The following is a 19,071-nucleotide window of genomic DNA, read 5'->3' as shown; positions in this document are numbered from 1 at the left end:
GTCGTCCGCATAGGCAATACATTTGATGTTGCATGAGTAGACAGTTAAGCCCTGAAGTTTGCAATGGAGCATCCGGAGAAGTGGCTCAATTGCTATTACGTAGAGAGGCATAGACATGGGGCATCCTTGTCTGACTGATCTTTCAATAGGAATCGGTCGGGTTAACTGACCATTAACAATGACCTTAGAAGTGGCAGCGGTGTACATATTTTGAATCACTGTAATGAAGTCGTCACCGAAACCAAGATGTTTCATAATTTGAAACAGATAACGGTGCGAAACCCGGTCAAAAGCCTTACATTGGTCTAAAGCAAGAATTGCTGCAGTCGGCCGTGTAATTGCACTGAACGAGATGATCTCTCTGTAATCCGCAAGACTTTTGAAGATATTGCGTCCAGGTACTGCTGCTGACTGGCTGTGATGGATTATCGTCCCTAGGACGTTTTTAATTCTATGTGCAAACACGCGGGCCACAATCTTATAGTCGGAATTCAGGAGGGAGATCGGTCGAAAATGATTGATGTCTTCGTGTGAGTGTTGTTTCGGAACAAGTACGATGAGACTGCCATTGAAGTCTTCTGGTAGTTGCAGACCTGCTCTAATTTCGTTGCATATATGCACAAAACAATTTTCCAGTAGATGCCAGTATTCCTTATAAAATTCAATGGGAAGTCCATCCGCGCCAGGGGATTTATTAGGCTGAGCCTTCCTCAAGGCCATCTGAATTTCATCCGCAGTAACTTCACCCATCAGTGACTCCCTGTCAGCCTCGGCTAGTTTCACCGTTAGAAGATCTTGCATGGTGGAGATGATCTCATCATCTGTCGGGGCTGCCATATAGAGTCTCCGGTAATAGTCAGTGATATAATCCTTTATTCCCAGCTGAGTCGTCAAGAAGCTGCCATCTTCCGTTTTCAATTTACTGATCAGTTTTTGTCTTGCCCGTCGTTTCTCTCTGCCGAGGTGGAACGAGGATGGATGTTCATCGGAAGTACTGTTGGTGTCTCTAGAGCGGATTTTGGATCCTTCCATTTGTTTCCGTTTCAGTAGTAACAACTTTGCCTTAATCCTTTTAATTTGTACGATGTTTTCGGGCGTGACAGACGTTTCGGAGTATAAATCACGTAGGCATCTAAAGTAAAATTCAAAGGTCTCCTTTTGCAAGCGGCTCCTGGCGTAGCTATAGGCCTTCAAGCACCTAATAAGTCGAGGCTTCGTATAGTGGCACCACCACATCGTGACAGACGGAAAAGCAGCCTGTCTGTGTAGACTCGATTCCCAGACCTCCTGCAACCGTTCTCGTAGCCCTTGCTCTCGGAGGATGTCTACATTTAATTTCCATCCTGTTTTGCCACGGAACGTTTTCTGTCGGGTCAGACGAATGGTACAGTGGTAGGCCAAGTGGTCTGAGAAATATATGGGCCACGTTTCCGTTGCCGATATTTGTCCTCGCAGAGTTTTCCCCACATAGATCCTATCAATGCGGCTGGCAGTTTGCGCGGTGTAATATGTAAAGCAGCGTTGGTCCCCATGTAGTATTTCCCATGTGTCCTCCAGTTCGAGCTGACGCACTGTTTCCGCGAGAGTAGGACAACCATTAAAATTCGGCCTTTGATCTTTAGGCTTTAAAACGCAGTTGAAGTCACCCCCAAGTACCACGTCTTCTGGATTCCCTCGTAACAGATATAACAGGTCAGTAGCAAAGAACTGGGCTCTGCGCACTCTATTTTGATTACCAGAAGGGGCGTAGATGTTTATAAACCGTATACCGTGAATTAGACACGAAATGCCTCTCCCGTTTTCCAGTAGCTCGACGTCAGAGATGGTCACTCCCTCTTTAATTAGGAAAGCCGTACCGCAGGAGCTATCCGGAGTGGTGTTTTTTACCACTTCGTAGCCAGGAATGTCTAGGTGAAGGTTGTCGTCCACTTCCTGCAGCATCACAATATCCGCGTCACAGCTGTAAAGGTAGTCGCGAAGACTGTACAGCTTCTGAGTCGAGGTAATTTTATTGATATTTAACGTGGCTAACTGGTAGTCCTGAAACGGAGGAGGCATTCCCAGCCAGTGGTGCGAAGTCTCAGTCCAAGTATGGAAGGGAGACGGCGGTGGGAACCATTAATAAGTATCAGAAAAGGAATCAACGTCCCCAATCGGAGTTGTTGAAGCAGGTCCTGTCCTTTTGAGCTCTTCATCCCTCACAGCTGAGGAAGCACCTTCCGCCGAGCCGACCTTAGTCGGTTCAATGTCCACTGACATGCCTTCTACGTCATCTGCCCAGTCGCCAACCTTAACTGAGTCCCTCCTGGTGTGTGAGGCTGCCTCAGCCAGACGGAGATGTGTGGAGCTATCCCTGAGGACCAGTCGTGTAGTCTTTTCCCGTTCAGTGAGAGCGTGGTCTCCGACCTCTGACTGGGGCTTCGTGGTGTCTGCCACATCGCTGGTGCCACTCTGTCGCTTCTCATCAGAGTTTCCATGTAGGGCATCGGTAAGGTCGCGGGCAATCTGCAAACCTTTCTCACGCAAACTTGGAGCAGTTTGCTCGACATTCTTGTGGGCTATCCTCCTTTTCTTATGTTTCTTCGGCGAATTGCCTCGCCTTCCATGTTCGTCAACCTCTGGAGAGGAAACGTTATCTTGCCCACCAGTTAATCCTGCCGTTTGCGCTGAGACAGGCATCTGGTTGTTGCCAGTGTCCGAATCAGTGATGTTTCCTAGGGAAGGTACATCACAGGAAAGGTTGGCCAATGTCGTACCCACTGGCTCGTTAGTGTCCGTTGGAACCTCAGGGGTCACATCAGTGATGTCCTCTGTGGTGGAAGTTTCCATTGGCGTCACGTGGTCGTCGTCCAAGGCGTTGGAAAATGGGGCCACAACTGAATGTCCCACGTTGGCCATGTTCGTGCGGGCTGCCGCCACATATGTCAGCGGTAGCGAAGTCATCGTATTAGCTGGCACTGTGTCTCCTGGTGGCAACTGCGTCACCCTGCGTTGGATACATTGAGCACGAACGTGATCCGTGGCACCGCACCCAGAGCAGGTACGCGGTTGACCGTCATATATTACGATCGCCCGGTATCCACAAATAGTAACGTAAGATGGTACGTGCCTCTGCAGTTCCATTTTAACCTGTCGAACACCGTTCAGGACAGGAACCTTAAACGTCGCCCATTTTTCGGCAACATTGCTAACAACTTTACCATAATTTTTTAGAACCGCGTCGATTTCAGCCGCAGGTACTTCAAATGGTAACTCAAAAATTCGAAGAGTTCGAAGACCAAATCCTGCATGCAAAACCTTAACCTCTCCGATGTTCCCATCACGGTGCTTAAACTTCAGCTTACCACTACACGACTGCAAGATCTGTTCGCAAATATCAGCGGTTTTAAACTTGATGTAGACAACGCTACTAACGATCGACAGGTGTACGCCAATAATTTCGTCAAAGGGTCGTTTCAGACTTTCCTCAATCCATAATTCGATCTCAAAAGATTTCGGTCGGGCATAGGTGTGATCGAAGACAAATTTCAACGTGTCTCTGCGCGGTATGTCGTTCATGTTCCGGTTCTAAACATTGTCACACAATAACACGTTATTGTGGCCGCTAGAACAGCGTTTACTCACCAGTAAACAGAACACAGCCAGCAGCAGCGAGGACGTAAACACGCCGCGCGTCCGCTCGCCACGGCCGCTGAAGCCCGACTGCGTTAACTGAGCTACGCCCCCAAGCACAAGCAAGCTGCGCTGATCTCCGTTCTTTGCTACTCTTATGTGCACGGACGCGATGGTTGGTTGGTTTGCAGGGGTGAAGGGACCAGAGTACAAAGGCGCGGACACGTTCACATACGCAAGAGTTCCAAGTAGTTTCGATGCTCTGGTATTACGACTGCAAATTCCGTCCGTTTTTAACGTCTTAAATTGAAGGGACAGTCACAAGTTGCTCCGTTTTCACTCCATGTCGACAATCACACAGCACCTGAGGTAACAAGCACATCTGAAGACCCATTGTGCACTCGACTGTTCATGCCAACTCACTGCTTCGCACTTTACTACTGTGTACCACTCTTGTCGTCCAACTGCAAAAGACTGGGCCACAACAACTTTCCGCGTCTCCATTGCACTGCGCAAACTACGAAACGCTCCCCAAACATGGCACTCACCCACGCAGACGACTTTTCGACTTTACACGACGCTCACGCAACGCTCACGCTAGTGACAGCCTTATTTAGAGCTTGACGTCGCACACAAGCGAATGAGCACATTTTGCCTACGACTTAGGCCGCCCTCCTACTGTGGCTGTTCGGTGTCTGCAGGCAGCGAGGGGCTGCAAGCTTCCTGTGTTCGCGCCTATGTCACCTCTGCTTGCTTGTCAGAGACAGAGTATCGCAAAACATACAACTCACTCCATGAATTGATTGCTACGGCATCTGTCATCAGCAGTCACAACTAGCAACACCAGTAGCAGCCGACTGCACGTCAAGAATTGGAATGTGCAGTGGGATTTTTGTGAATTCGGCGCAAGGCTGATCTTTGCGACATAGGTTTGAGAATCTTATGGGAACACTTGTACTGTTTCTAAATTAAGTGTAGTGGTGGGAGGAGGGTGCTTCGTGCGCATTACAGCACGCTTGCCAATTGTGGCTGCTAATCGTTGGCTCGTATCTGCCTTGACACATTTTCTGGCTGTGTATTATTCCACTTGCATGGCAGTGTGCGCATGTTGGTGTGTTAAAAATTCTGGAGGCGCTGGGTATCGATCCCAGTACCTCTCGCATGCTAAGCGAGCGCTCTACCATCTGAGCTACGCCCCCTGCTGACGAACTGCGCTACATACAGCCATATCAATGACACAGACCCTTGCACTCCCATTATTCCGCTGACAAACACTACTCTCAATGTGTCCGTGAGGGTGTCTTTCAGGTTTCCTGCATTCTGTATCGAATCGTAGTTGGCCAAAATCAAAGTGGCACGCACGACGTCGAAAATAGCGTTCGGCCAACGCTCTGAGGTAGACGAACGTGTTGTCCACTCTCTAGACTTCATTGAGGTTAGGCCGTTATACCTAAGGCAGATTTGCACTCGATGACACCTCGACAACAGCCGGTCCTCACATTTACGTCTTGCTCTCCTTACGTCAGTATACGAGTCTGTGACGCTGGCTTTGCAACATCTTGCGTGCCTTTAGGCTCGCCGCGACCAACACTTACCACGCACTGACCACAAAACATGGAGGCGCCGGGGCTTGAACCCGGGACCTTTCACATGCAAAGCGAACGCTCTACCAACTGAGCTACGCCCCCAAGCACAAGCAAGCTGCGCTGATCTCCGTTCTTTGCTACTCTTATGTGCACGGACGCGATGGTTGGTTGGTTTGCAGGGGTGAAGGGACCAGAGTACAAAGGCGCGGACACGTTCACATACGCAAGAGTTCCAAGTAGTTTCGATGCTCTGGTATTACGACTGCAAATTCCGTCCGTTTTTAACGTCTTAAATTGAAGGGACAGTCACAAGTTGCTCCGTTTTCACTCCATGTCGACAATCACACAGCACCTGAGGTAACAAGCACATCTGAAGACCCATTGTGCACTCGACTGTTCATGCCAACTCACTGCTTCGCACTTTACTACTGTGTACCACTCTTGTCGTCCAACTGCAAAAGACTGGGCCACAACAACTTTCCGCGTCTCCATTGCACTGCGCAAACTACGAAACGCTCCCCAAACATGGCACTCACCCACGCAGACGACTTTTCGACTTTACACGACGCTCACGCAACGCTCACGCTAGTGACAGCCTTATTTAGAGCTTGACGTCGCACACAAGCGAATGAGCACATTTTGCCTACGACTTAGGCCGCCCTCCTACTGTGGCTGTTCGGTGTCTGCAGGCAGCGAGGGGCTGCAAGCTTCCTGTGTTCGCGCCTATGTCACCTCTGCTTGCTTGTCAGAGACAGAGTATCGCAAAACATACAACTCACTCCATGAATTGATTGCTACGGCATCTGTCATCAGCAGTCACAACTAGCAACACCAGTAGCAGCCGACTGCACGTCAAGAATTGGAATGTGCAGTGGGATTTTTGTGAATTCGGCGCAAGGCTGATCTTTGCGACATAGGTTTGAGAATCTTATGGGAACACTTGTACTGTTTCTAAATTAAGTGTAGTGGTGGGAGGAGGGTGCTTCGTGCGCATTACAGCACGCTTGCCAATTGTGGCTGCTAATCGTTGGCTCGTATCTGCCTTGACACATTTTCTGGCTGTGTATTATTCCACTTGCATGGCAGTGTGCGCATGTTGGTGTGTTAAAAATTCTGGAGGCGCTGGGTATCGATCCCAGTACCTCTCGCATGCTAAGCGAGCGCTCTACCATCTGAGCTACGCCCCCTGCTGACGAACTGCGCTACATACAGCCATATCAATGACACAGACCCTTGCACTCCCATTATTCCGCTGACAAACACTACTCTCAATGTGTCCGTGAGGGTGTCTTTCAGGTTTCCTGCATTCTGTATCGAATCGTAGTTGGCCAAAATCAAAGTGGCACGCACGACGTCGAAAATAGCGTTCGGCCAACGCTCTGAGGTAGACGAACGTGTTGTCCACTCTCTAGACTTCATTGAGGTTAGGCCGTTATACCTAAGGCAGATTTGCACTCGATGACACCTCGACAACAGCCGGTCCTCACATTTACGTCTTGCTCTCCTTACGTCAGTATACGAGTCTGTGACGCTGGCTTTGCAACATCTTGCGTGCCTTTAGGCTCGCCGCGACCAACACTTACCACGCACTGACCACAAAACATGGAGGCGCCGGGGCTTGAACCCGGGACCTTTCACATGCAAAGCGAACGCTCTACCAACTGAGCTACGCCCCCAAGCACAAGCAAGCTGCGCTGATCTCCGTTCTTTGCTACTCTTATGTGCACGGACGCGATGGTTGGTTGGTTTGCAGGGGTGAAGGGACCAGAGTACAAAGGCGCGGACACGTTCACATACGCAAGAGTTCCAAGTAGTTTCGATGCTCTGGTATTACGACTGCAAATTCCGTCCGTTTTTAACGTCTTAAATTGAAGGGACAGTCACAAGTTGCTCCGTTTTCACTCCATGTCGACAATCACACAGCACCTGAGGTAACAAGCACATCTGAAGACCCATTGTGCACTCGACTGTTCATGCCAACTCACTGCTTCGCACTTTACTACTGTGTACCACTCTTGTCGTCCAACTGCAAAAGACTGGGCCACAACAACTTTCCGCGTCTCCATTGCACTGCGCAAACTACGAAACGCTCCCCAAACATGGCACTCACCCACGCAGACGACTTTTCGACTTTACACGACGCTCACGCAACGCTCACGCTAGTGACAGCCTTATTTAGAGCTTGACGTCGCACACAAGCGAATGAGCACATTTTGCCTACGACTTAGGCCGCCCTCCTACTGTGGCTGTTCGGTGTCTGCAGGCAGCGAGGGGCTGCAAGCTTCCTGTGTTCGCGCCTATGTCACCTCTGCTTGCTTGTCAGAGACAGAGTATCGCAAAACATACAACTCACTCCATGAATTGATTGCTACGGCATCTGTCATCAGCAGTCACAACTAGCAACACCAGTAGCAGCCGACTGCACGTCAAGAATTGGAATGTGCAGTGGGATTTTTGTGAATTCGGCGCAAGGCTGATCTTTGCGACATAGGTTTGAGAATCTTATGGGAACACTTGTACTGTTTCTAAATTAAGTGTAGTGGTGGGAGGAGGGTGCTTCGTGCGCATTACAGCACGCTTGCCAATTGTGGCTGCTAATCGTTGGCTCGTATCTGCCTTGACACATTTTCTGGCTGTGTATTATTCCACTTGCATGGCAGTGTGCGCATGTTGGTGTGTTAAAAATTCTGGAGGCGCTGGGTATCGATCCCAGTACCTCTCGCATGCTAAGCGAGCGCTCTACCATCTGAGCTACGCCCCCTGCTGACGAACTGCGCTACATACAGCCATATCAATGACACAGACCCTTGCACTCCCATTATTCCGCTGACAAACACTACTCTCAATGTGTCCGTGAGGGTGTCTTTCAGGTTTCCTGCATTCTGTATCGAATCGTAGTTGGCCAAAATCAAAGTGGCACGCACGACGTCGAAAATAGCGTTCGGCCAACGCTCTGAGGTAGACGAACGTGTTGTCCACTCTCTAGACTTCATTGAGGTTAGGCCGTTATACCTAAGGCAGATTTGCACTCGATGACACCTCGACAACAGCCGGTCCTCACATTTACGTCTTGCTCTCCTTACGTCAGTATACGAGTCTGTGACGCTGGCTTTGCAACATCTTGCGTGCCTTTAGGCTCGCCGCGACCAACACTTACCACGCACTGACCACAAAACATGGAGGCGCCGGGGCTTGAACCCGGGACCTTTCACATGCAAAGCGAACGCTCTACCAACTGAGCTACGCCCCCAAGCACAAGCAAGCTGCGCTGATCTCCGTTCTTTGCTACTCTTATGTGCACGGACGCGATGGTTGGTTGGTTTGCAGGGGTGAAGGGACCAGAGTACAAAGGCGCGGACACGTTCACATACGCAAGAGTTCCAAGTAGTTTCGATGCTCTGGTATTACGACTGCAAATTCCGTCCGTTTTTAACGTCTTAAATTGAAGGGACAGTCACAAGTTGCTCCGTTTTCACTCCATGTCGACAATCACACAGCACCTGAGGTAACAAGCACATCTGAAGACCCATTGTGCACTCGACTGTTCATGCCAACTCACTGCTTCGCACTTTACTACTGTGTACCACTCTTGTCGTCCAACTGCAAAAGACTGGGCCACAACAACTTTCCGCGTCTCCATTGCACTGCGCAAACTACGAAACGCTCCCCAAACATGGCACTCACCCACGCAGACGACTTTTCGACTTTACACGACGCTCACGCAACGCTCACGCTAGTGACAGCCTTATTTAGAGCTTGACGTCGCACACAAGCGAATGAGCACATTTTGCCTACGACTTAGGCCGCCCTCCTACTGTGGCTGTTCGGTGTCTGCAGGCAGCGAGGGGCTGCAAGCTTCCTGTGTTCGCGCCTATGTCACCTCTGCTTGCTTGTCAGAGACAGAGTATCGCAAAACATACAACTCACTCCATGAATTGATTGCTACGGCATCTGTCATCAGCAGTCACAACTAGCAACACCAGTAGCAGCCGACTGCACGTCAAGAATTGGAATGTGCAGTGGGATTTTTGTGAATTCGGCGCAAGGCTGATCTTTGCGACATAGGTTTGAGAATCTTATGGGAACACTTGTACTGTTTCTAAATTAAGTGTAGTGGTGGGAGGAGGGTGCTTCGTGCGCATTACAGCACGCTTGCCAATTGTGGCTGCTAATCGTTGGCTCGTATCTGCCTTGACACATTTTCTGGCTGTGTATTATTCCACTTGCATGGCAGTGTGCGCATGTTGGTGTGTTAAAAATTCTGGAGGCGCTGGGTATCGATCCCAGTACCTCTCGCATGCTAAGCGAGCGCTCTACCATCTGAGCTACGCCCCCTGCTGACGAACTGCGCTACATACAGCCATATCAATGACACAGACCCTTGCACTCCCATTATTCCGCTGACAAACACTACTCTCAATGTGTCCGTGAGGGTGTCTTTCAGGTTTCCTGCATTCTGTATCGAATCGTAGTTGGCCAAAATCAAAGTGGCACGCACGACGTCGAAAATAGCGTTCGGCCAACGCTCTGAGGTAGACGAACGTGTTGTCCACTCTCTAGACTTCATTGAGGTTAGGCCGTTATACCTAAGGCAGATTTGCACTCGATGACACCTCGACAACAGCCGGTCCTCACATTTACGTCTTGCTCTCCTTACGTCAGTATACGAGTCTGTGACGCTGGCTTTGCAACATCTTGCGTGCCTTTAGGCTCGCCGCGACCAACACTTACCACGCACTGACCACAAAACATGGAGGCGCCGGGGCTTGAACCCGGGACCTTTCACATGCAAAGCGAACGCTCTACCAACTGAGCTACGCCCCCAAGCACAAGCAAGCTGCGCTGATCTCCGTTCTTTGCTACTCTTATGTGCACGGACGCGATGGTTGGTTGGTTTGCAGGGGTGAAGGGACCAGAGTACAAAGGCGCGGACACGTTCACATACGCAAGAGTTCCAAGTAGTTTCGATGCTCTGGTATTACGACTGCAAATTCCGTCCGTTTTTAACGTCTTAAATTGAAGGGACAGTCACAAGTTGCTCCGTTTTCACTCCATGTCGACAATCACACAGCACCTGAGGTAACAAGCACATCTGAAGACCCATTGTGCACTCGACTGTTCATGCCAACTCACTGCTTCGCACTTTACTACTGTGTACCACTCTTGTCGTCCAACTGCAAAAGACTGGGCCACAACAACTTTCCGCGTCTCCATTGCACTGCGCAAACTACGAAACGCTCCCCAAACATGGCACTCACCCACGCAGACGACTTTTCGACTTTACACGACGCTCACGCAACGCTCACGCTAGTGACAGCCTTATTTAGAGCTTGACGTCGCACACAAGCGAATGAGCACATTTTGCCTACGACTTAGGCCGCCCTCCTACTGTGGCTGTTCGGTGTCTGCAGGCAGCGAGGGGCTGCAAGCTTCCTGTGTTCGCGCCTATGTCACCTCTGCTTGCTTGTCAGAGACAGAGTATCGCAAAACATACAACTCACTCCATGAATTGATTGCTACGGCATCTGTCATCAGCAGTCACAACTAGCAACACCAGTAGCAGCCGACTGCACGTCAAGAATTGGAATGTGCAGTGGGATTTTTGTGAATTCGGCGCAAGGCTGATCTTTGCGACATAGGTTTGAGAATCTTATGGGAACACTTGTACTGTTTCTAAATTAAGTGTAGTGGTGGGAGGAGGGTGCTTCGTGCGCATTACAGCACGCTTGCCAATTGTGGCTGCTAATCGTTGGCTCGTATCTGCCTTGACACATTTTCTGGCTGTGTATTATTCCACTTGCATGGCAGTGTGCGCATGTTGGTGTGTTAAAAATTCTGGAGGCGCTGGGTATCGATCCCAGTACCTCTCGCATGCTAAGCGAGCGCTCTACCATCTGAGCTACGCCCCCTGCTGACGAACTGCGCTACATACAGCCATATCAATGACACAGACCCTTGCACTCCCATTATTCCGCTGACAAACACTACTCTCAATGTGTCCGTGAGGGTGTCTTTCAGGTTTCCTGCATTCTGTATCGAATCGTAGTTGGCCAAAATCAAAGTGGCACGCACGACGTCGAAAATAGCGTTCGGCCAACGCTCTGAGGTAGACGAACGTGTTGTCCACTCTCTAGACTTCATTGAGGTTAGGCCGTTATACCTAAGGCAGATTTGCACTCGATGACACCTCGACAACAGCCGGTCCTCACATTTACGTCTTGCTCTCCTTACGTCAGTATACGAGTCTGTGACGCTGGCTTTGCAACATCTTGCGTGCCTTTAGGCTCGCCGCGACCAACACTTACCACGCACTGACCACAAAACATGGAGGCGCCGGGGCTTGAACCCGGGACCTTTCACATGCAAAGCGAACGCTCTAACAACTTAGCTACGCCCCCAAGCACAAGCAAGCTGCGCTGATCTCCGTTCTTTGCTACTCTTATGTGCACGGACGCGATGGTTGGTTGGTTTGCAGGGGTGAAGGGACCAGAGTACAAAGGCGCGGACACGTTCACATACGCAAGAGTTCCAAGTAGTTTCGATGCTCTGGTATTACGACTGCAAATTCCGTCCGTTTTTAACGTCTTAAATTGAAGGGACAGTCACAAGTTGCTCCGTTTTCACTCCATGTCGACAATCACACAGCACCTGAGGTAACAAGCACATCTGAAGACCCATTGTGCACTCGACTGTTCATGCCAACTCACTGCTTCGCACTTTACTACTGTGTACCACTCTTGTCGTCCAACTGCAAAAGACTGGGCCACAACAACTTTCCGCGTCTCCATTGCACTGCGCAAACTACGAAACGCTCCCCAAACATGGCACTCACCCACGCAGACGACTTTTCGACTTTACACGACGCTCACGCAACGCTCACGCTAGTGACAGCCTTATTTAGAGCTTGACGTCGCACACAAGCGAATGAGCACATTTTGCCTACGACTTAGGCCGCCCTCCTACTGTGGCTGTTCGGTGTCTGCAGGCAGCGAGGGGCTGCAAGCTTCCTGTGTTCGCGCCTATGTCACCTCTGCTTGCTTGTCAGAGACAGAGTATCGCAAAACATACAACTCACTCCATGAATTGATTGCTACGGCATCTGTCATCAGCAGTCACAACTAGCAACACCAGTAGCAGCCGACTGCACGTCAAGAATTGGAATGTGCAGTGGGATTTTTGTGAATTCGGCGCAAGGCTGATCTTTGCGACATAGGTTTGAGAATCTTATGGGAACACTTGTACTGTTTCTAAATTAAGTGTAGTGGTGGGAGGAGGGTGCTTCGTGCGCATTACAGCACGCTTGCCAATTGTGGCTGCTAATCGTTGGCTCGTATCTGCCTTGACACATTTTCTGGCTGTGTATTATTCCACTTGCATGGCAGTGTGCGCATGTTGGTGTGTTAAAAATTCTGGAGGCGCTGGGTATCGATCCCAGTACCTCTCGCATGCTAAGCGAGCGCTCTACCATCTGAGCTACGCCCCCTGCTGACGAACTGCGCTACATACAGCCATATCAATGACACAGACCCTTGCACTCCCATTATTCCGCTGACAAACACTACTCTCAATGTGTCCGTGAGGGTGTCTTTCAGGTTTCCTGCATTCTGTATCGAATCGTAGTTGGCCAAAATCAAAGTGGCACGCACGACGTCGAAAATAGCGTTCGGCCAACGCTCTGAGGTAGACGAACGTGTTGTCCACTCTCTAGACTTCATTGAGGTTAGGCCGTTATACCTAAGGCAGATTTGCACTCGATGACACCTCGACAACAGCCGGTCCTCACATTTACGTCTTGCTCTCCTTACGTCAGTATACGAGTCTGTGACGCTGGCTTTGCAACATCTTGCGTGCCTTTAGGCTCGCCGCGACCAACACTTACCACGCACTGACCACAAAACATGGAGGCGCCGGGGCTTGAACCCGGGACCTTTCACATGCAAAGCGAACGCTCTACCAACTGAGCTACGCCCCCAAGCACAAGCAAGCTGCGCTGATCTCCGTTCTTTGCTACTCTTATGTGCACGGACGCGATGGTTGGTTGGTTTGCAGGGGTGAAGGGACCAGAGTACAAAGGCGCGGACACGTTCACATACGCAAGAGTTCCAAGTAGTTTCGATGCTCTGGTATTACGACTGCAAATTCCGTCCGTTTTTAACGTCTTAAATTGAAGGGACAGTCACAAGTTGCTCCGTTTTCACTCCATGTCGACAATCACACAGCACCTGAGGTAACAAGCACATCTGAAGACCCATTGTGCACTCGACTGTTCATGCCAACTCACTGCTTCGCACTTTACTACTGTGTACCACTCTTGTCGTCCAACTGCAAAAGACTGGGCCACAACAACTTTCCGCGTCTCCATTGCACTGCGCAAACTACGAAACGCTCCCCAAACATGGCACTCACCCACGCAGACGACTTTTCGACTTTACACGACGCTCACGCAACGCTCACGCTAGTGACAGCCTTATTTAGAGCTTGACGTCGCACACAAGCGAATGAGCACATTTTGCCTACGACTTAGGCCGCCCTCCTACTGTGGCTGTTCGGTGTCTGCAGGCAGCGAGGGGCTGCAAGCTTCCTGTGTTCGCGCCTATGTCACCTCTGCTTGCTTGTCAGAGACAGAGTATCGCAAAACATACAACTCACTCCATGAATTGATTGCTACGGCATCTGTCATCAGCAGTCACAACTAGCAACACCAGTAGCAGCCGACTGCACGTCAAGAATTGGAATGTGCAGTGGGATTTTTGTGAATTCGGCGCAAGGCTGATCTTTGCGACATAGGTTTGAGAATCTTATGGGAACACTTGTACTGTTTCTAAATTAAGTGTAGTGGTGGGAGGAGGGTGCTTCGTGCGCATTACAGCACGCTTGCCAATTGTGGCTGCTAATCGTTGGCTCGTATCTGCCTTGACACATTTTCTGGCTGTGTATTATTCCACTTGCATGGCAGTGTGCGCATGTTGGTGTGTTAAAAATTCTGGAGGCGCTGGGTATCGATCCCAGTACCTCTCGCATGCTAAGCGAGCGCTCTACCATCTGAGCTACGCCCCCTGCTGACGAACTGCGCTACATACAGCCATATCAATGACACAGACCCTTGCACTCCCATTATTCCGCTGACAAACACTACTCTCAATGTGTCCGTGAGGGTGTCTTTCAGGTTTCCTGCATTCTGTATCGAATCGTAGTTGGCCAAAATCAAAGTGGCACGCACGACGTCGAAAATAGCGTTCGGCCAACGCTCTGAGGTAGACGAACGTGTTGTCCACTCTCTAGACTTCATTGAGGTTAGGCCGTTATACCTAAGGCAGATTTGCACTCGATGACACCTCGACAACAGCCGGTCCTCACATTTACGTCTTGCTCTCCTTACGTCAGTATACGAGTCTGTGACGCTGGCTTTGCAACATCTTGCGTGCCTTTAGGCTCGCCGCGACCAACACTTACCACGCACTGACCACAAAACATGGAGGCGCCGGGGCTTGAACCCGGGACCTTTCACATGCAAAGCGAACGCTCTACCAACTTAGCTACGCCCCCAAGCACAAGCAAGCTGCGCTGATCTCCGTTCTTTGCTACTCTTATGTGCACGGACGCGATGGTTGGTTGGTTTGCAGGGGTGAAGGGACCAGAGTACAAAGGCGCGGACACGTTCACATACGCAAGAGTTCCAAGTAGTTTCGATGCTCTGGTATTACGACTGCAAATTCCGTCCGTTTTTAACGTCTTAAATTGAAGGGACAGTCACAAGTTGCTCCGTTTTCACTCCATGTCGACAATCACACAGCACCTGAGGTAACAAGCACATCTGAAGACCCATTGTGCACTCGACTGTTCATGCCAACTCACTGCTTCGCACTTTACTACTGTGTACCACTCTTGTCGTCCAACTGCAAAAGACTGGGCCACAACAACTTTCCGCGTCTCCATTGCACTGCGCAAACTACGAAACGCTCCCCAAACATGGCACTCACCCACGCAGACGACTTTTCGACTTTACACGACGCTCACGCAACGCTCACGCTAGTGACAGCCTTATTTAGAGCTTGACGTCGCACACAAGCGAATGAGCACATTTTGCCTACGACTTAGGCCGCCCTCCTACTGTGGCTGTTCGGTGTCTGCAGGCAGCGAGGGGCTGCAAGCTTCCTGTGTTCGCGCCTATGTCACCTCTGCTTGCTTGTCAGAGACAGAGTATCGCAAAACATACAACTCACTCCATGAATTGATTGCTACGGCATCTGTCATCAGCAGTCACAACTAGCAACACCAGTAGCAGCCGACTGCACGTCAAGAATTGGAATGTGCAGTGGATTTTTGTGAATTCGGCGCAAGGCTGATCTTTGCGACATAGGTTTGAGAATCTTATGGGAACACTTGTACTGTTTCTAAATTAAGTGTAGTGGTGGGAGGAGGGTGCTTCGTGCGCATTACAGCACGCTTGCCAATTGTGGCTGCTAATCGTTGGCTCGTATCTGCCTTGACACATTTTCTGGCTGTGTATTATTCCACTTGCATGGCAGTGTGCGCATGTTGGTGTGTTAAAAATTCTGGAGGCGCTGGGTATCGATCCCAGTACCTCTCGCATGCTAAGCGAGCGCTCTACCATCTGAGCTACGCCCCCTGCTGACGAACTGCGCTACATACAGCCATATCAATGACACAGACCCTTGCACTCCCATTATTCCGCTGACAAACACTACTCTCAATGTGTCCGTGAGGGTGTCTTTCAGGTTTCCTGCATTCTGTATCGAATCGTAGTTGGCCAAAATCAAAGTGGCACGCACGACGTCGAAAATAGCGTTCGGCCAACGCTCTGAGGTAGACGAACGTGTTGTCCACTCTCTAGACTTCATTGAGGTTAGGCCGTTATACCTAAGGCAGATTTGCACTCGATGACACCTCGACAACAGCCGGTCCTCACATTTACGTCTTGCTCTCCTTACGTCAGTATACGAGTCTGTGACGCTGGCTTTGCAACATCTTGCGTGCCTTTAGGCTCGCCGCGACCAACACTTACCACGCACTGACCACAAAACATGGAGGCGCCGGGGCTTGAACCCGGGACCTTTCACATGCAAAGCGAACGCTCTACCAACTGAGCTACGCCCCCAAGCACAAGCAAGCTGCGCTGATCTCCGTTCTTTGCTACTCTTATGTGCACGGACGCGATGGTTGGTTGGTTTGCAGGGGTGAAGGGACCAGAGTACAAAGGCGCGGACACGTTCACATACGCAAGAGTTCCAAGTAGTTTCGATGCTCTGGTATTACGACTGCAAATTCCGTCCGTTTTTAACGTCTTAAATTGAAGGGACAGTCACAAGTTGCTCCGTTTTCACTCCATGTCGACAATCACACAGCACCTGAGGTAACAAGCACATCTGAAGACCCATTGTGCACTCGACTGTTCATGCCAACTCACTGCTTCGCACTTTACTACTGTGTACCACTCTTGTCGTCCAACTGCAAAAGACTGGGCCACAACAACTTTCCGCGTCTCCATTGCACTGCGCAAACTACGAAACGCTCCCCAAACATGGCACTCACCCACGCAGACGACTTTTCGACTTTACACGACGCTCACGCAACGCTCACGCTAGTGACAGCCTTATTTAGAGCTTGACGTCGCACACAAGCGAATGAGCACATTTTGCCTACGACTTAGGCCGCCCTCCTACTGTGGCTGTTCGGTGTCTGCAGGCAGCGAGGGGCTGCAAGCTTCCTGTGTTCGCGCCTATGTCACCTCTGCTTGCTTGTCAGAGACAGAGTATCGCAAAACATACAACTCACTCCATGAATTGATTGCTACGGCATCTGTCATCAGCAGTCACAACTAGCAACACCAGTAGCAGCCGACTGCACGTCAAGAATTGGAATGTGCAGTGGGATTTTTGTGAATTCGGCGCAAGGCTGATCTTTGCGACATAGGTTTGAGAATCTTATGGGAACACTTGTACTGTTTCTAAATTAAGTGTAGTGGTGGGAGGAGGGTGCTTCGTGCGCATTACAGCACGCTTGCCAATTGTGGCTGCTAATCGTTGGCTCGTATCTGCCTTGACACATTTTCTGGCTGTGTATTATTCCACTTGCATGGCAGTGTGCGCATGTTGGTGTGTTAAAAATTCTGGAGGCGCTGGGTATCGATCCCAGTACCTCTCGCATGCTAAGCGAGCGCTCTACCATCTGAGCTACGCCCCCTGCTGACGAACTGCGCTACATACAGCCATATCAATGACACAGACCCTTGCACTCCCATTATTCCGCTGACAAACACTACTCTCAATGTGTCCGTGAGGGTGTCTTTCAGGTTTCCTGCATTCTGTATCGAATCGTAGTTGGCCAAAATCAAAGTGGCACGCACGACGTCGAAAATAGCGTTCGGCCAACGCTCTGAGGTAGACGAACGTGTTGTCCACTCTCTAGACTTCATTGAGGTTAGGCCGTTATACCTAAGGCAGATTTGCACTCGATGACACCTCGACAACAGCCGGTCCTCACATTTACGTCTTGCTCTCCTTACGTCAGTATACGAGTCTGTGACGCTGGCTTTGCAACATCTTGCGTGCCTTTAGGCTCGCCGCGACCAACACTTACCACGCACTGACCACAAAACATGGAGGCGCCGGGGCTTGAACCCGGGACCTTTCACATGCAAAGCGAACGCTCTACCAACTGAGCTACGCCCCCAAGCACAAGCAAGCTGCGCTGATCTCCGTTCTTTGCTACTCTTATGTGCACGGACGCGATGGTTGGTTGGTTTGCAGGGGTGAAGGGACCAGAGTACAAAGGCGCGGACACGTTCACATACGCAAGAGTTCCAAGTAGTTTCGATGCTCTGGTATTACGACTGCAAATTCCGTCCGTTTTTAACGTCTTAAATTGAAGGGACAGTCACAAGTTGCTCCGTTTTCACTCCATGTCGACAATCACACAGCACCTGAGGTAACAAGCACATCTGAAGACCCATTGTGCACTCGACTGTTCATGCCAACTCACTGCTTCGCACTTTACTACTGTGTACCACTCTTGTCGTCCAACTGCAAAAGACTGGGCCACAACAACTTTCCGCGTCTCCATTGCACTGCGCAAACTACGAAACGCTCCCCAAACATGGCACTCACCCACGCAGACGACTTTTCGACTTTACACGACGCTCACGCCAACGCTCACGCTAGTGACAGCCTTATTTAGAGCTTGACGTCGCACACAAGCGAATGAGCACATTTTGCCTACGACTTAGGCCGCCCTCCTACTGTGGCTGTTCGGTGTCTGCAGGCAGCGAGGGGCTGCAAGCTTCCTGTGTTCGCGCCTATGTCACCTCTGCTTGCTTGTCAGAGACAGAGTATCGCAAAACATACAACTCACTCCATGAATTGATTGCTACGGCATCTGTCATCAGCAGTCACAACTAGCAACACCAGTAGCAGCCGACTGCACGTCAAGAATTGGAATGTGCAGTGGGATTTTTGTGAATTCGGCGCAAGGCTGATCTTTGCGACATAGGTTTGAGAATCTTATGGGAACACTTGTACTGTTTCTAAATTAAGTGTAGTGGTGGGAGGAGGGTGCTTCGTGCGCATTACAGCACGCTTGCCAATTGTGGCTGCTAATCGTTGGCTCGTATCTGCCTTGACACATTTTCTGGCTGTGTATTATTCCACTTGCATGGCAGTGTGCGCATGTTGGTGTGTTAAAAATTCTGGAGGCGCTGGGTATCGATCCCAGTACCTCTCGCATGCTAAGCGAGCGCTCTACCATCTGAGCTACGCCCCCTGCTGACGAACTGCGCTACATACAGCCATATCAATGACACAGACCCTTGCACTCCCATTATTCCGCTGACAAACACTACTCTCAATGTGTCCGT

At 50.3% G+C, this 19,071-nt stretch overlaps 19 non-coding genes across 19 annotated transcripts; all 19 read right to left on the bottom strand.

Moving 5' to 3' along the window:
* Nucleotides 1-4,738: 4,738 nt before the first annotated feature.
* On the bottom strand, nucleotides 4,739-4,811 carry Trnaa-agc. Its single transcript has one exon. It is a non-coding gene; the product is annotated as a tRNA-Ala (tRNA).
* Nucleotides 4,812-5,227: 416 nt separating this feature from the next.
* Trnaa-ugc lies at nucleotides 5,228-5,300 on the bottom strand. Its single transcript has one exon. It is a non-coding gene; the product is annotated as a tRNA-Ala (tRNA).
* A 1,012-nt stretch (nucleotides 5,301-6,312) lies between these two features.
* On the bottom strand, nucleotides 6,313-6,385 carry Trnaa-agc. Its single transcript has one exon. It is a non-coding gene; the product is annotated as a tRNA-Ala (tRNA).
* A 416-nt stretch (nucleotides 6,386-6,801) lies between these two features.
* Nucleotides 6,802-6,874, bottom strand: Trnaa-ugc. The gene has a single exon. It is a non-coding gene; the product is annotated as a tRNA-Ala (tRNA).
* A 1,012-nt stretch (nucleotides 6,875-7,886) lies between these two features.
* Trnaa-agc lies at nucleotides 7,887-7,959 on the bottom strand. The gene has a single exon. It is a non-coding gene; the product is annotated as a tRNA-Ala (tRNA).
* A 416-nt stretch (nucleotides 7,960-8,375) lies between these two features.
* Nucleotides 8,376-8,448, bottom strand: Trnaa-ugc. The gene has a single exon. It is a non-coding gene; the product is annotated as a tRNA-Ala (tRNA).
* A 1,012-nt stretch (nucleotides 8,449-9,460) lies between these two features.
* On the bottom strand, nucleotides 9,461-9,533 carry Trnaa-agc. Its single transcript has one exon. It is a non-coding gene; the product is annotated as a tRNA-Ala (tRNA).
* Nucleotides 9,534-9,949: 416 nt separating this feature from the next.
* On the bottom strand, nucleotides 9,950-10,022 carry Trnaa-ugc. Its single transcript has one exon. It is a non-coding gene; the product is annotated as a tRNA-Ala (tRNA).
* Nucleotides 10,023-11,034: 1,012 nt separating this feature from the next.
* Nucleotides 11,035-11,107, bottom strand: Trnaa-agc. Its single transcript has one exon. It is a non-coding gene; the product is annotated as a tRNA-Ala (tRNA).
* A 416-nt stretch (nucleotides 11,108-11,523) lies between these two features.
* Trnaa-ugc lies at nucleotides 11,524-11,596 on the bottom strand. The gene has a single exon. It is a non-coding gene; the product is annotated as a tRNA-Ala (tRNA).
* Nucleotides 11,597-12,608: 1,012 nt separating this feature from the next.
* Trnaa-agc lies at nucleotides 12,609-12,681 on the bottom strand. The gene has a single exon. It is a non-coding gene; the product is annotated as a tRNA-Ala (tRNA).
* Nucleotides 12,682-13,097: 416 nt separating this feature from the next.
* On the bottom strand, nucleotides 13,098-13,170 carry Trnaa-ugc. The gene has a single exon. It is a non-coding gene; the product is annotated as a tRNA-Ala (tRNA).
* A 1,012-nt stretch (nucleotides 13,171-14,182) lies between these two features.
* Nucleotides 14,183-14,255, bottom strand: Trnaa-agc. The gene has a single exon. It is a non-coding gene; the product is annotated as a tRNA-Ala (tRNA).
* A 416-nt stretch (nucleotides 14,256-14,671) lies between these two features.
* Nucleotides 14,672-14,744, bottom strand: Trnaa-ugc. The gene has a single exon. It is a non-coding gene; the product is annotated as a tRNA-Ala (tRNA).
* A 1,011-nt stretch (nucleotides 14,745-15,755) lies between these two features.
* On the bottom strand, nucleotides 15,756-15,828 carry Trnaa-agc. Its single transcript has one exon. It is a non-coding gene; the product is annotated as a tRNA-Ala (tRNA).
* Nucleotides 15,829-16,244: 416 nt separating this feature from the next.
* On the bottom strand, nucleotides 16,245-16,317 carry Trnaa-ugc. The gene has a single exon. It is a non-coding gene; the product is annotated as a tRNA-Ala (tRNA).
* Nucleotides 16,318-17,329: 1,012 nt separating this feature from the next.
* Nucleotides 17,330-17,402, bottom strand: Trnaa-agc. The gene has a single exon. It is a non-coding gene; the product is annotated as a tRNA-Ala (tRNA).
* A 416-nt stretch (nucleotides 17,403-17,818) lies between these two features.
* Nucleotides 17,819-17,891, bottom strand: Trnaa-ugc. The gene has a single exon. It is a non-coding gene; the product is annotated as a tRNA-Ala (tRNA).
* Nucleotides 17,892-18,904: 1,013 nt separating this feature from the next.
* Trnaa-agc lies at nucleotides 18,905-18,977 on the bottom strand. Its single transcript has one exon. It is a non-coding gene; the product is annotated as a tRNA-Ala (tRNA).
* Between the last annotated feature and the right edge of the window lie 94 nt (nucleotides 18,978-19,071).

This window comes from Schistocerca americana, unplaced genomic scaffold, assembly GCF_021461395.2.
Source record: "Schistocerca americana isolate TAMUIC-IGC-003095 unplaced genomic scaffold, iqSchAmer2.1 HiC_scaffold_872, whole genome shotgun sequence".
NCBI classification, from domain to species: Eukaryota; Metazoa; Arthropoda; class Insecta; order Orthoptera; family Acrididae; genus Schistocerca; species Schistocerca americana.
This window is presented reverse-complemented; position numbering and strand designations above follow the sequence as displayed.